This window comes from Falco naumanni, chromosome 4 (assembly GCF_017639655.2).
Source record: "Falco naumanni isolate bFalNau1 chromosome 4, bFalNau1.pat, whole genome shotgun sequence".
Classification (NCBI taxonomy): domain Eukaryota; kingdom Metazoa; phylum Chordata; class Aves; order Falconiformes; family Falconidae; genus Falco; species Falco naumanni.
The window spans coordinates 94638568-94651571 of record NC_054057.1 but is presented as its reverse complement, the minus strand read 5'-3'; the positions used below and the strand labels follow the sequence as shown (position 1 = coordinate 94651571).

Genomic DNA, 13004 nt, shown 5'->3' with positions numbered 1-13004 from the left:
TAAAAAGTCTAAATACTAAACTTTGCTTTTCCATTTTGAAATTTATTTTCAGGTAAGGTCCTCATCGCAGCCTCTCCAAACTGTTTACTTTCTGCATGCACACTTGGTGATCTGCTTTCTTGGGAAGCACGTGTGCTTTGCTGCTGCAGTTATAGGAATGGTGCATCTAATAAAGGAGCAAAAGCAAACTTCAACTCTTAAGTAATGCAGTTGCAGAAACAGGGTACTGAAAGAGCTGCCTGAGGTCACAGAGTCCAGTCCTTTGTCTTAGTTGTGCCTGTCATATCCTCCCTAGGCTGATTGAGTTACGCAGACGAAGCTTGCCTAATAATTCAGCTTCCTATTTTGTAACAGTCATTATTGTAAGCTGTTTCATGGTGCCATTGTTCAAATAAATGTGGGGGAGAAAAAAAAAAGAAAAGGGGGGGGGGGGGCTCTCACGAGAACAAGAGGATGCTTTCACTGCTCCTGGCTTGGGTTACTTCCTGAAAAAAAACAAAAACAAAAAAACCAACCAAAAAACCTAACAAAAAAAACCACTTGCTGTGCGATGCTTAGCGTTATTCAGCAGCAGTCAACACAATAATAGAAATTAAAAAGTTATAAACCCCTTGAAGCTTCAGAATACTAACAATATGAAAACACTGTGGCTCGATTTTTTTTTTTTTTTTTTTTTGAACATTTGATATTCCGCCCTCCACCCCCCACCCTTGATGCTCACTCGTCTTCCAGTATGGGTGGCCAGCCCAGTGGCTCCAACTCACTTCCCAGGAGCATCATGCAGGCTAATGGAAGCCCTGGGCTTTGTGGGGCTATGATTCAAGCCAAGATGAGCATGAAAAGCTGCACGCCAGAGCAGGGAAGCCGAGCGGCACAGCCCTGCTTGGGTGCGAGCATGGGCGGTGGGAGGTGTAGGAGGCTGGAGCAGAGCCAGTGCGAGAGGGGGTGGGTAGCGCTCGGCTCTGTTGGGTAGAAGCATGGCAGGATTTCGGGTACAAAGGGTGATTTGCAAACCAGTTATTTTTATTGCTTTTAAGAGTTCCTGTAATTGATTTGATTATAGGAAGAAAATTCAGACTTTTTTAAGCAAAAGTATTTTTTGTGGTGGTTTTTATTTTCTTTTTTCCTTTTCTTTTTTTTCCCCTTTTCCTTACTAGTGGTGAACCAGGTCGGGGTTTATGCAAGGGAAGGCTTCTTGTCATCATTCTCCCACTGTCATTTCACAGCAATGGCTTCATACCCTCTCTGTTTTCTTCCTGTCATGTTGCCCTTCTCCTCTTTCTCTTCCCCGCACACTGCCCTTTCCTTCCCATCCCACCTGTTTGCTCCTGGAGCGGAGTCGGAGCTGGCGGCAGCGTGCCAGCATCCCGGCGGGGAGCCGGGAGCTCAGCCTGCTGAGGCACCTTTGCCTTTCTGAATTTGTAAAATCTGGCATGTCACATACCAGAGAGCTCAGATCTGCATTTAGGTTTAAGTTTGCACAAAAAGTGGGAATGTTTCTGTTCAGATGTTCTTTTTTTTTTTTTTAAGTGAACTCTTAATGTCTCCAGTGAAGGAGCACAAAACCTGATTATTTTGATGTCTTTGTGAGGAACACCCATACAAAAAGCCTGAGATTGCTCCACATCATGTTGATTTGTATAAATTGTTCGAGAGACCTGGGCCTGAGCTGGATCAATGAAAGAAAACATTCAGCAATGTGCATTTTATACAAGCATTTAAACTTTTTTTTTTTGGTTTTGTTTAGTAATAAAAGGAACAAAGCTATTATTAGTGACCATGGGCTTGGGAGTTTGCTAAAGCAGCAATAGTTACTCATCTGTTTTCATTTGCAGAAGTATTCTAACAAAGGCAGCCACAAATGCAGCGGCAGGGTTAGGAGGTGGATGGTAGGAGTGGAAGTGCAGTTTCTGGAAGCTGGTGCTTACTAAGACCTTTCTGTCTAGTCTTGGTTTTGTGGCCATCAGGAGTACAGTTCCCAGTGAGCTCTAGCCTTGCTGAATTGAAAACGGGAAAGAATGAATTCCCTGGGTAAGTTCTCGGTTCTTTTACTTCTCTAAGATGCAGCAGAGTTGTACAGAGCAATTGTCACTTTGGTACCAACATGGGGTTGTGCCTGCACGTCAACTTGTGCAGCTGGCTCGCAGGAGTTGGAGAACAGGCAGTGTTATATGACCATTTTGTTTAATTACACCACCCCCACCACCCCTCTTCTCTTCTCCCAGGTTGGAAGAGAATTGATAAATTATCTGACCTAGAAAAACAAAAACCCCAAACCCACACAGGGTGGTAAATATTTCCTTGCTTGTTAGGGTGTTTTGAAGAAGAAAAAGAAACAAGCATGCACAAGACCTTTGTATGTGCTTTAATGTTCAGCCAGCTGGTTCATGGTTCGCTCTGTTGCAAATGCCGTGGACTGCAGAACTGACGCTGTACGCGGTGGGGTCGATGCTGCCTTGCAATTGCAATTTCCTCAGATGCACTAAGGGCAGGCGAGGTTTCAGCTGAAGATGCTGCTGTCAAATACAGTCTGTGCCAGAAGAGCATTAGTTCATGGCAAGTAAGAATGAAACACTCTTACTGATTTCCTTGGGTCTGGGACCATGTCCCAGCTAGATTTGGTTACGATGCGCTGAATGTATGCTTGAATATAATGCTGTAATTAAGTGCTCAGTGAAAGTTGCTGTCTAGTAATCTCATTAAGATCAGCCTCTTTTTTGCCCCAATCCTGCAGCAGTTAAGAGTCTGACCTTGCAATTTGAGTTTAAATCCTAGAGGTTACTAGGACAAATACTACAAAAAGTATCTTGAATAAGTAGCATGAGCTTTCTGAAGTTACTTTCAGAAACTGTTCTTTGCTTAGATGTCTGTGTGCTGAAGACAGGGACTTAAACTGATGGGAATGAGGAAGCCCTGGACGGAAAGCTGAGATGGAGAAGGAAGAGTCTTGTTTGTGCACAGAGATCTGTTGGGGCAGCTGAGCCACAGCATAGAAAGTTCCAAGTATTTTTCTAGTGTCTGAAATGATACTGTCTGTGGTTTTTAGATAACAGATAAGTGAGAGAGGAATAATTGAGCTGCTTTATCGAGCTGCTTACAGAAACTTGAAATGATAGTTAAATAAAAGGTCTTATCTATATTGACGGTTGTTAAGGGTCAGAAACTGCCATTTAAGAGGATAGATTAAGTAATTTGTATTAAAATTGTAAATACATCTTTTTTTCCTGGCTTTTATGTAAACGTTTTTTCAAAAAACATATCTTCTCTCTTCACTACAAGAAATAATATTTTGCTTTCAGATGCCAGACTTTTGGGAGTAGACAGATAGAAGAATAGGGAAAATGTTGTACTTGTTGATATTCTTACACAGGGCATTTAGCAGGGTGCTTTTTTATTCTAGGAGTGGGTTTTCATATAATTAATCTTCCAGGTTTAAATAAAGGTTTTGCAAGCACAATAAATTATGAAGACATAGAAGTTTGAAATGACCTGATGGCACTAAAGGGAACAAAGAAATCTTCACACTCTTGAAACAGGATTCTGCACATCAAACTTCAGTTTGCTTGGTTTTCCTCCATGGCAAACAAATTTTTGAAGTTTACTTTGGCAGTAATTCATACCACCATTATGTTAAATAGGAATGGGAGGATGTTTCCAAGCAGCATATTGATTTATTGCTATGTGGAAATGCAGTTTTAAATGTTTTCTCTAGGTACTTTGGTTTGGTTCCCCCCCCACCCCCCTCTCATTTCCTTGTCATCTTTGCATGCAGATGCATGTTCCCAACCCATTGGAAATGGTTATACTAATGTTTTTAATTGAAAAGAGGAAAGTATATGATTTGGCCATTCTGGCTTGAAGATTGCCGTTTAATTTTTTATGCATGTGAAATGGTAACCCATAAAAAAAACTTTTGTGGTGGATTCCACCTTGTATTTGTATATTAGATGTATTAGTCCCAAAGAGTTCTATTGCATTTAATCTCAAATGAAAAATTATAAAGGTGGACTTTGCTATAGCAAACTTAGGAGACTTCTGCCAGTATCAGTTTTTGTTTTGCGGCCCTAGTTATGATGGAAAATATTATTAATGAAAAGCTCTTGTATATTGCTTCTTGGAGGGTAGTACTTGGACGGTCGGCAAAATGATGTTGCTGTTGAATAATGCAGTGAGAAAATGGTAATTTGATTAGAAACCAGGTTCATAAGCAGCTGCAGGTAAATCTAGAATGTGCTGGCTAATTTCTAACTAAACTGACTTAATCAGGTTTTCTGGAGCATGGTCTCTGCGTCCCTGTTACCCCAGAGAAACAAGATTGTGGGGTGTGCTTTTTTGTTCAGTGTGGGAGAGCATCAGCACAGGAGAATGATGATGGAAAATAGGTCTTATCTATGCATTATCCCTGTAGTAGTATGTCCTTACAGTGATACATTAGGAGTTGCCATGGTTTGGTGAGCAGTATCGGGATTTTTGTGGCATGGTGTTGTTTTGAGGACGCTACTCTCGGCTTATTTTCCTTAAGCTGTGCTGGAAGGCCATGGTCCTCTCATAGAGGTGAATCAGACCATTCCTACCATCTGCAGCGCGGTAACTTGCACATGGGCAGGGAAAGGGCTTTCCACCCTCTCAAACCATCATCTTCTGCATTTGCTGGAATCACAGTAGCCTTTTATTGCCGTTTTCATGGCCATATATTGAGGTTTTCCTTAAATAAGGCAGGATACAACTTACCCGAAGTAATAACTGTAAGGCTGTTTTATTGCTGGCATCAAGAGCCGGAGTGTCTCCCTTGCTGTCACTTGCTAATGCTTCATCTGCAATCCTGTGCTGGGCCGCTACAGCACCAGGGTCTTGGACCTGTTTGAAAACCAAACCCCTCTCGCGTGGGAACTGATTTATTCTGGCTGACTTTGCAGTCCTCAATTTACCGGTGCTGGTTCTGCAGAGGTGTGTGGTGGGATGGGTGGTGAAATTTTATTTTATGTAAATTTTTTTTTTGCCTAAGGCTTTTTTGCTCTTGTTTCAGGGAATTTTTGAATCCCAGTCTGGAAAGGTTTAATGTGCTGGCTTTTTTTTTTTGTAGTACTAAACGTTTGTTATGTTTTTAAAAACTCATACATGTATAATTGGTCAGACATGAAAGACTTGCATTTCAAGCAACTTGTATATGGACTTCATCATTAGAACATATTACCTAATGCATTTGATCAGCTTTATTTTTTTTTCAATGTGACATTTTCAGTTTAACATTGCTCTGTATTTTGTAGATCATCTCTGCTTTCCCCCAATTATTTTTAAAAAACAATTTTAGCAGTTTGAGCTACTGTTAAGTGTCTTTAGAAAGTGCTTGCTCTGCCAGACAGGAGGGTGTTTTTCAGGTTCCGTACTTCGGTTTTGTGTGCTTCTTAATTATTACTTTTTTTCAGAATAAATTAGACTGTATTAAAAGAGCACTGGAGGCTGAAGTTCTTTGTTCCCAGGCTGGAAATAACTTAGCCAGTGAAGGTGCTTTCATTCTGTTCCATTTTTGAACTTCAGTGGAAATTTTGGATGCTGAACAGTAACGGGATGCCAAGGGTTTGGGGCTTTATGCTGCTGTAATGGCCCAAAAGGGCTCTTCTCCACCAAACTGGTGAGCAGGTGTTGCAAGAACCTGGCAGGTTCACCTTCAGTTATGTCTTGTGTCACTTGTCAGTGCTAGGTAGGATAACAGAAGACATGTAACTGTTGGCTACAGAAGATGGATGGTACTGGGATTTAGGGATGTGTTTTCAACTCCTGTGTACTGCCTAGGCTGTGTCCCCCCAAGTTAGTCCCCTAAGAGACTCTGCTCAAAATCCTTGTGTTGAAAGTCGTCGTGGATGGTGGCATCTTTGTCAGATGATGTGTCACTCTTGAAGCCTTCAGCTGCTGTCTTGTCTTTGATAGGTGTCCCTCTCAGATCTGCTCTGGATTCAATCTTTCTGCATGCTTGCTGTCTGCTTTGTCTCTTCCTGTAGTAGATACTTCTTGTTTCTGTGTTTGTGTTGAGGGGGAAGCCTAGTCTTTGGGCTATCAGTTTTTGATTGGGAGAGGAAGGAAAGGCGAGCTTCTATGGATTAGCCCATTTAGCCTGGTAGTTTAAAGCAGGAGAGCTCCAGTTTTCCAGGGTGGCAGAAAGTGGTGGGCAAATGAAGGTGTGGGAGGTAAATTGGCTTAACCCTCCGTGCAAAGGAAACTCCCTGGAAGGGAATGTGAATTTTCTTCCTCTATCAAAGTCTGCTGAAGTTACATGCGCGTTATAAACATCTTGACCTGCAAAAATACTTAAATCAGCTGACCAGTTTTGGCTGCCTAGTCTGGACTGGTAAAGGTACCCCTGCGCTGATCAGGAAGCTATTGCCTGGAAACCAGGGGAGGCCTTCTAGGAGAAGAGCGTATGGTAGGTGTGCCTTTTATTTTCCTGTTTTTATTTTGTTCCTTGACTGAGTAAAGGAGGAAATATTTTTGCTTAAAACTAGTAACCTGCTTGAACATTTGATGTAGGCAAAACTTCTTGATGCTGACTCTGCGGGCCACTTAAATTGAATTACGTTGTGTGGTCAACAGAAGGAGAATGGGGACTGAGGCTGATTGTTCTGTGTGAATGAGTAACAGCTTTGCTTTTCATCACCTGCCCTCACAGTTTTCTAACTCGGGCTTTCTTTGTACACTGTTATGTCAGTTACTTGTACTGCCTGATGGGGAGTTTTTGCCTAATTGAGAAATACTGACTTGGAGGAACTTTTGCATGACATCAATGGCCTTTATGTGGAGCCTATTTTCAGACCTTTTTTCTAACGTTAGGTCCTGAGGTTAGTCTTATCTGTTGGCTGACCTCATTCGAACGTGTGGCTGCCCCAAATTAAGGAAGCACTGGACTCCTCTGGTCTCTGCAGAGTTCAGTGCAGAAATCTGGGCAATAGTGCAGCACCAGACACAAAAGGTGGGGTAAGTGAAGTTGTAGTCTCTTACTTGCAAAGTGTTGACACAGGCACTTGAGCTATTTTTAAATTAGAAAGGAGGGGTTGCGTTATTGAGGTGTTACTTACTGCTTCAGTTCAATGCTTCTGAACTCTGGCTCACTCAGCTGGGCTGACGTGGGAGAGGATATGGGCAATGGTGTCCCTGACGGTGGGGGCGAGGGGAAGGAGAGGACTTCTGAGGAATTACAGCATGATGACTACTGATACTCCCTTTCCAGTCAACCGAGCCTGCCAGACCATATAAGGAACATTTCTTTAGGGTCCAGAAGGACTGGTAGCTCTAGAAGAGCGTCTTTGTTTGGTGGGACCTGCTAAGAAGCCTGCTGAAGGTAGCAAGCTCACCTTCCAGAAGGATTCTGTTTGGTCATACCAATGTATGTGAAGGCAACAGCTCCTGCTGTGTGCAATACTATATTCCAGCACTACTTCAGATCCGTATGTTCTGCCAAAGAGTTTTCTTTGTCCTGCATGTGTCCCGTTAGAGCCTTTGGCTGGAGGGCATCTTCGGTGGCCTGTAATTCGTTACTGGCTGCTTCGTTCCGGGGTGACCTACTTTGATTAGGCAGTGAGTCTTTATCTGAAAAGAAGCAAGCTGTTCCTTAGCCAGTCCTCCAGTTGGAAACGGTTTTGGGACTGGACTTCTCAGAATGACACTGTTGGTACCAATTTAATCTTGTTCATAGCTGGCTTGTATCGCTTGATGAAATGCCAGGGTTGTTCTCTCCTGGGTGTTTGTTTCTCTGCTGTATTTATAGACGGCAACACTCATCCTTGACAACCTCCATTCTGTGACATTAAAATGCCAAACTTTTCTTTAGCTTCCCACTATAAAGTGGGCTCCTGTTCCTCTTGTCACCTCAATTTCAGTTCCCTGTTGTTGAGCAGAGGTGCCCAGGCAGGAGCCCTTGCCCACGGAGTCTTACACAGACATCTTGTACTGCAGACACCAGTGCTTCTCCATCCTCTCCAGTATTACCTGGCCTGATACAGCCTGGAGCTGCAGCTTTTGACTCTTGCCTTGCAGTGCTGGGCACTTGTGACATTAGGAGTGACTCATTCCCCTGGGCTCTTCTGTGTCCCATTGAGTTTAAATTAATCGTAGAAATACTGATGATGATGGACCATATCCTGTTGTGCTTGGAAAGATCCTAATGGGTTGTGGCAGCTCGCCAAAAGGATGAGCTGTTTCTCCTGAACTGTGTTCTGAAACAATACAGACCAAATCCAACCGATACAAGTTGAGGGGAATTTTACTCTAATCAATGAGTTGTTTCCCAAAAGTGTCAGTGGATCCAAGTCTGGAGCTTTAGCGGAGGCATTAGGTACAGATGTTTCTGGTTACTGGTGAGGAGACTGAAGAGCTTATTTTGAAAGGAACTAAGTGGGAATAATAAGAGGGATCCAGGAAAGCCAGTGAGCAATTCAGGTGTGCAATCTGGTAATAAACTTCGGTGCCGTCCCTGTACAAGGGGAGGAAAAGCAACGTACCTCTGGTGTGGTGTGGACTCAGGGCAGTGCCCCCTGATCATCATAAAGGGTGGTAGAACTTGCAGCACCGTTTGGGATTTGGTGTTGCTGATATCTGTGATTCTTTGAAAATGACAACACAGCACTTGAAGGAGAGATTAATGGGGGCGGGGGGCGCAGGACCAGCGAGGGCATGGTGAGGGCTTGGAGGCTGGTTTGGTATCGTGCTGTTCCTGAAGCCCTCGTGTGCATGCTGGTGATTTGGGGTGAGGTCGGCGTTTCACCCTTTGCCTCTCTACCCGTTTTTATCCCCACCTCAGTGCGGTGCCGGCCAGGCTGGGGAAGCAGGGGACAAAGCTCCATCTAGTGTATGAAGGGAGATGTCTGGGAGCTGGCAAAACAAGAAATCCTGTGGGAGATGGCTTTCCCTAGCCCAGGCATGGAGTTTGGGGTTTGTTTGTGTTTTGGTGTTTTGTTTTGGTTTTTACAACTTGTGAATTGGATTGCAAACTGTTTGACTGTGCAAGTGTTAATTGAGGAACTTCAGCGTTCTGACAGCAGATGTTTATTTTCTGTACCCTGGGAGTGTGTACAGGTTAATACTGGCTTTAATGCAACTTGTGTAGTTGTCCATAACTCGGTTCTAGGCAAAACTAAATACATGTCCTGCTATTCAGATTGGGAATTGTATAGCCAGGTAATAGCTTTGCAAAGAGAAGGGGCACAGATGTGTAAGGGTGTATAAGATTACACTTGCAAGGTAGAATATCTTTTGACTCTTCTTGACTGATTTGTACAATCTTAAACTACAGTAAGTGGTAGATAATGCAAGTACAAATGGATAAGGCATTTTATTATCTGCTTTTAAAAACAAAACAAGAATAATGAATTGTTTTGTTTATTCTGGAGGTTCTAAAAATAGGTTTCCCCCCCCCCCCCCCCAAGTGCTTAGAAAACCAATTGCAGTTCCTGAATGAGGCTTTGCAGCTACCTCTCTAAAAGGATGGGAAAAATATTTTCAGTGTGTTGAGTTGCCAATATGTCTCTAATATCAGGCAGCTACTAAATTTCTGAACTCAGCGAATGTTTGTACGGCAAAAACAGGCTGCTGAGATTTAATCCAGATTTTTTCTGTGGATAATGAAGGAAGCATTTTTTTGGTTTTTCTTAATCCATCTATATTGTCCCATTCTTATCTAAAAATGTGCTGCTTGTCCTCATACCTGTAATACCTCTCCTACAGTTCAGTGCCAAAGACCACTTGGCAGAATTTGTGTTGCTTGCATTGGTAGATCCTTGAAATCTGTGGGAAGTTGGGATTAAGCACCTGTGTGGGTTTTTGTTGTTGTTTTGGGGCTTTTCATAGTTTCCAACATGTTGGGGATCCTTCCTGCAGGAGGAGAATCAGGAGGAATAGAAGGTGATGAGTGAAAAGAAGGTGAAATTTGCATCCAAAGTGGTAGGTGGAGGTGAGGGGATGGTTGCTAGTACTAACCTTTCTGAACCGAGGTGCTAAAGAAACAGGTGGGTTGTTTTGCTCCCAGCAGCATGGTGGCCAAGCATTTGTTTTGCAGAAACATGCAGCTGCTACCAAGTCCAGACTGAGAGCCGTTATAATACGGCTTTGTAGGGACAGCAATACTGCTGGCTGCTAGGCTCCAGCAGGTCTGGAACTACACATCATTTCCAGGTGACTTTGTTGCCAGTTTATAAACCTGGTGGACTAATGTAGCACTGTATAGTCCTGCGCTGTCGCCTAAAATAACAGGAGGTGTGAATTGCTGCTCCACAGTAATGGTGGGTGCTCCTGCAGGTACTTTGCCAAGGTCACGAATGCTAAATAAACCAGATTAAACAAAACCCTGTTGCGAGAATTCATGATTAACTGTAGTCTTTGCAGGATTTATTGGTTATAAACCAAATGCCTGCCTTTTTTTTTTTTTTTTTTTTTTTGTCCTAGTAACTAAGGCAGATGTGAGTTTCAAGTCCAGTGAAACATTTTTTGGCTCTTGCCTCTGTTTACATGATTCAGGAGTTTGCAGTAGTTCCACAACAAATATAGCTTTGAACAGAAATAGCCATTCAAGTGCTGTGCTTCTGGCAGTGCAGAAGAGATTAAGAGGGTCTAACAAAAAGGCTTGTGAATAGTTGGCTGCTTTTTTTTTTTCTTAAACAAAAAAAAAAACAAACCGATAGCTTTAATATATTTTGTAATTTGTAAGAAGTGGTATTCCTGCAGCAGGTTACATGGACAGCATGTCTCGGTTGTCGTTAAACTGTATAAAGCATGGGCCATGCTGAACAGTTTTACTTGAAAATAGTCTTTTCCTAGAACTGCAGCAGTTGTATTCATTTTTCAGATTTATTTGGTTGCATAAAGTTATTTCTGAGAATTTTTCCTGATGCCTCCTTTGGAGAAGCATTTATGCTTTTTAGATACAACCTAAGAAAGATGCAGAACAAAAGGATGATTGCAAAATGAAATTAAGGTTGTGTGTTAGCAGGGCTGTATCTGGAGTGTTCAGAAAAGACACATGAATAAATTAAGGAGGATCTTGTATGTGTTTTGACACTTTGTGAAATCAGGAATTATAAATGTTGCTTCCACGTTTTTATTTTGAATAAGATTTCATTCTGTATCATGTTTTTGATATGCTATTTCTTTTATTTACATGTGACCCCAAGTTTAAGTAATTATTTTCCTCATTCCCTCTCTCTGGTGTTCGTGAACAGTTTCGGGCTAGAAACAAGGTGCAGAATGTTTTTTATGGGGACAGAAGGGAAACTGCCAGTATAGTCCCAGGAAATTCCAATTCTCCAGTATTCCAGCCGTTAAATCGATACTAAATATTTCTGTGAGAAACTGCAGTTCATATAGATGTCTTGAACTTAAAATAGAATTTACAGCTGTTGGATGATGGGTGAAGAGATCCTGTAGTCAACACTTACACTGACCTCCCCCACCCATCCTGTGCAGCTGCAGAGCAGACCCCGAGGTGTTCTGACATGACCCACAGCGTACACAAAAGGTTGTAAGAACACAGAAACTGTACCCATCTTGGGAAATCCCTGAACTGGGAGTGGTTGGAATCTGGGATGGGTACTTTGGAACAGAGGGACCTTATTGCTTGATGTGGCTGTACCTGAGGATGCTGCTGGATCCCATGGTAGTATAGCAGCGCTGCCTGATGGACTGCTGGGGTTTGCTTTCTCCAGGAGCTTTGGTTTGGGATTATCCCACGTCAGGGATGTTGTAGGTCATATTGAATGGCTTAAGCAAGGGAACTGAAGGCCATCTCTTCTGTAGTTGTTTACAGCTGGGCAGTTCCTCCAGTGAGTGACTGTCATTTCACTTAGCCTCAGTTGGCAAGTTTGTGAACACCGCTAGTGCTTTCTCAGACAGACAGCTGGAGCTTGTGGCACCTTCCTGACTGTGCTGTGAATACCCAAGGCAGCAAGACTGGTACATCTGTCCTGCAATTGCAAATCGCAATTGCAGTGTAAATGCCCAAATAGTTGGTAAAGTAACTTGTTGCTGAAAAAGGCTTCCCCCCGCCTCCTCCAGTCATTCAGCCTGCACAGTAAAACAATCCTCTTTGCCCTAATAACTCTTCTACAAATAGCCAAATATGTAGAAGAACTATGAGCAATGTTTAAGGACTGTGAAACTGAAGTTTGTTTAAAACGTGTGGATGCTGAGGAATTGGTTTCTGCAGCCTGGAGAGTTGCTTTGTTAGGAAAGGTGCTGAAGACACTCCCCGATCTGATCAGGTCCTGTAATGAACAGCAGCACTGTGGCTAGAGATTGAAGTGAGAGTTTGCGTAGTATCTGTCCAAGATGATTTTAATGTTAGAGTTACTGTAGTAACATGTTAGGGGTTGTTTGTGCCCTTGCATGCAATATTCACTGGAACAAGCAAGTCCTGCACGCTGATAACACCAGCCTATCACATACTGAGCACTGTACTCACTCTGTGGTTTTCATTAGGACTGTTTGGGGTTCTTAATCATTTAAAGCAAATCTTCCATGAACACTTTCCCTTCTGCTTCTTAAGATCCTGTTTGCTCAGCATACCAGAGCAAGGATGTCATCTGCACGAGATGAGGCTTCAGGCTGCCTCGTTGTCTTTGGAAAGCATTGAATAGTGCTGGAACAGTGGAGTCAACAAGCAGAAAACCTCAGATGAGTAGAAGAGTTTAGGCTGGGAATTGCTGGGTCACGGTAAGCCTTGAGGAGCATGGTGGCTTTTTGACTGGGAGGGAATCTGAGCATGTGAATGATGGGTACAAGCTGTGAACATAGCATGGTCAAGTCTTGTTTTCTGCAGGGCTGCCTCTGTGAAGAAACTTGCTATCTGACTATGTGAGTGACAGATAATTTCTAAGTGATGATGGAAGGGTGATGTGGAGTCAGATCTGGGCACTATGTAGTTGCAAAGTATCAAAAAATGCAGTGATCCTACGTCATCTTCCCTCTCCGAGACAGTGTTATCTTCTCTGTTTGCCCAGATAAAAGAAGGTAAATTCTGTATT

The 13004-nt window shown here is 42.8% G+C and overlaps 1 protein-coding gene across 5 annotated transcripts in view; it reads left to right on the top strand.

The window, feature by feature from the left end:
* MITF (melanocyte inducing transcription factor) overlaps positions 1–13004 on the top strand; it is a 110115-nt gene that overhangs the window by 39456 nt on the left and 57655 nt on the right. Inside the window, exon 1 of one of the 5 annotated variants that reach the window (XM_040591258.1) lies at positions 12550–12693. The exons of the other annotated variants lie outside the window; for them this stretch is intronic. The gene's annotated coding sequence lies outside the window, so the exon portion shown is untranslated. Of the gene's footprint in view, positions 1–12549; positions 12694–13004 lie in introns of those variants that run through there. 5 annotated transcript variants of the gene reach the window in all.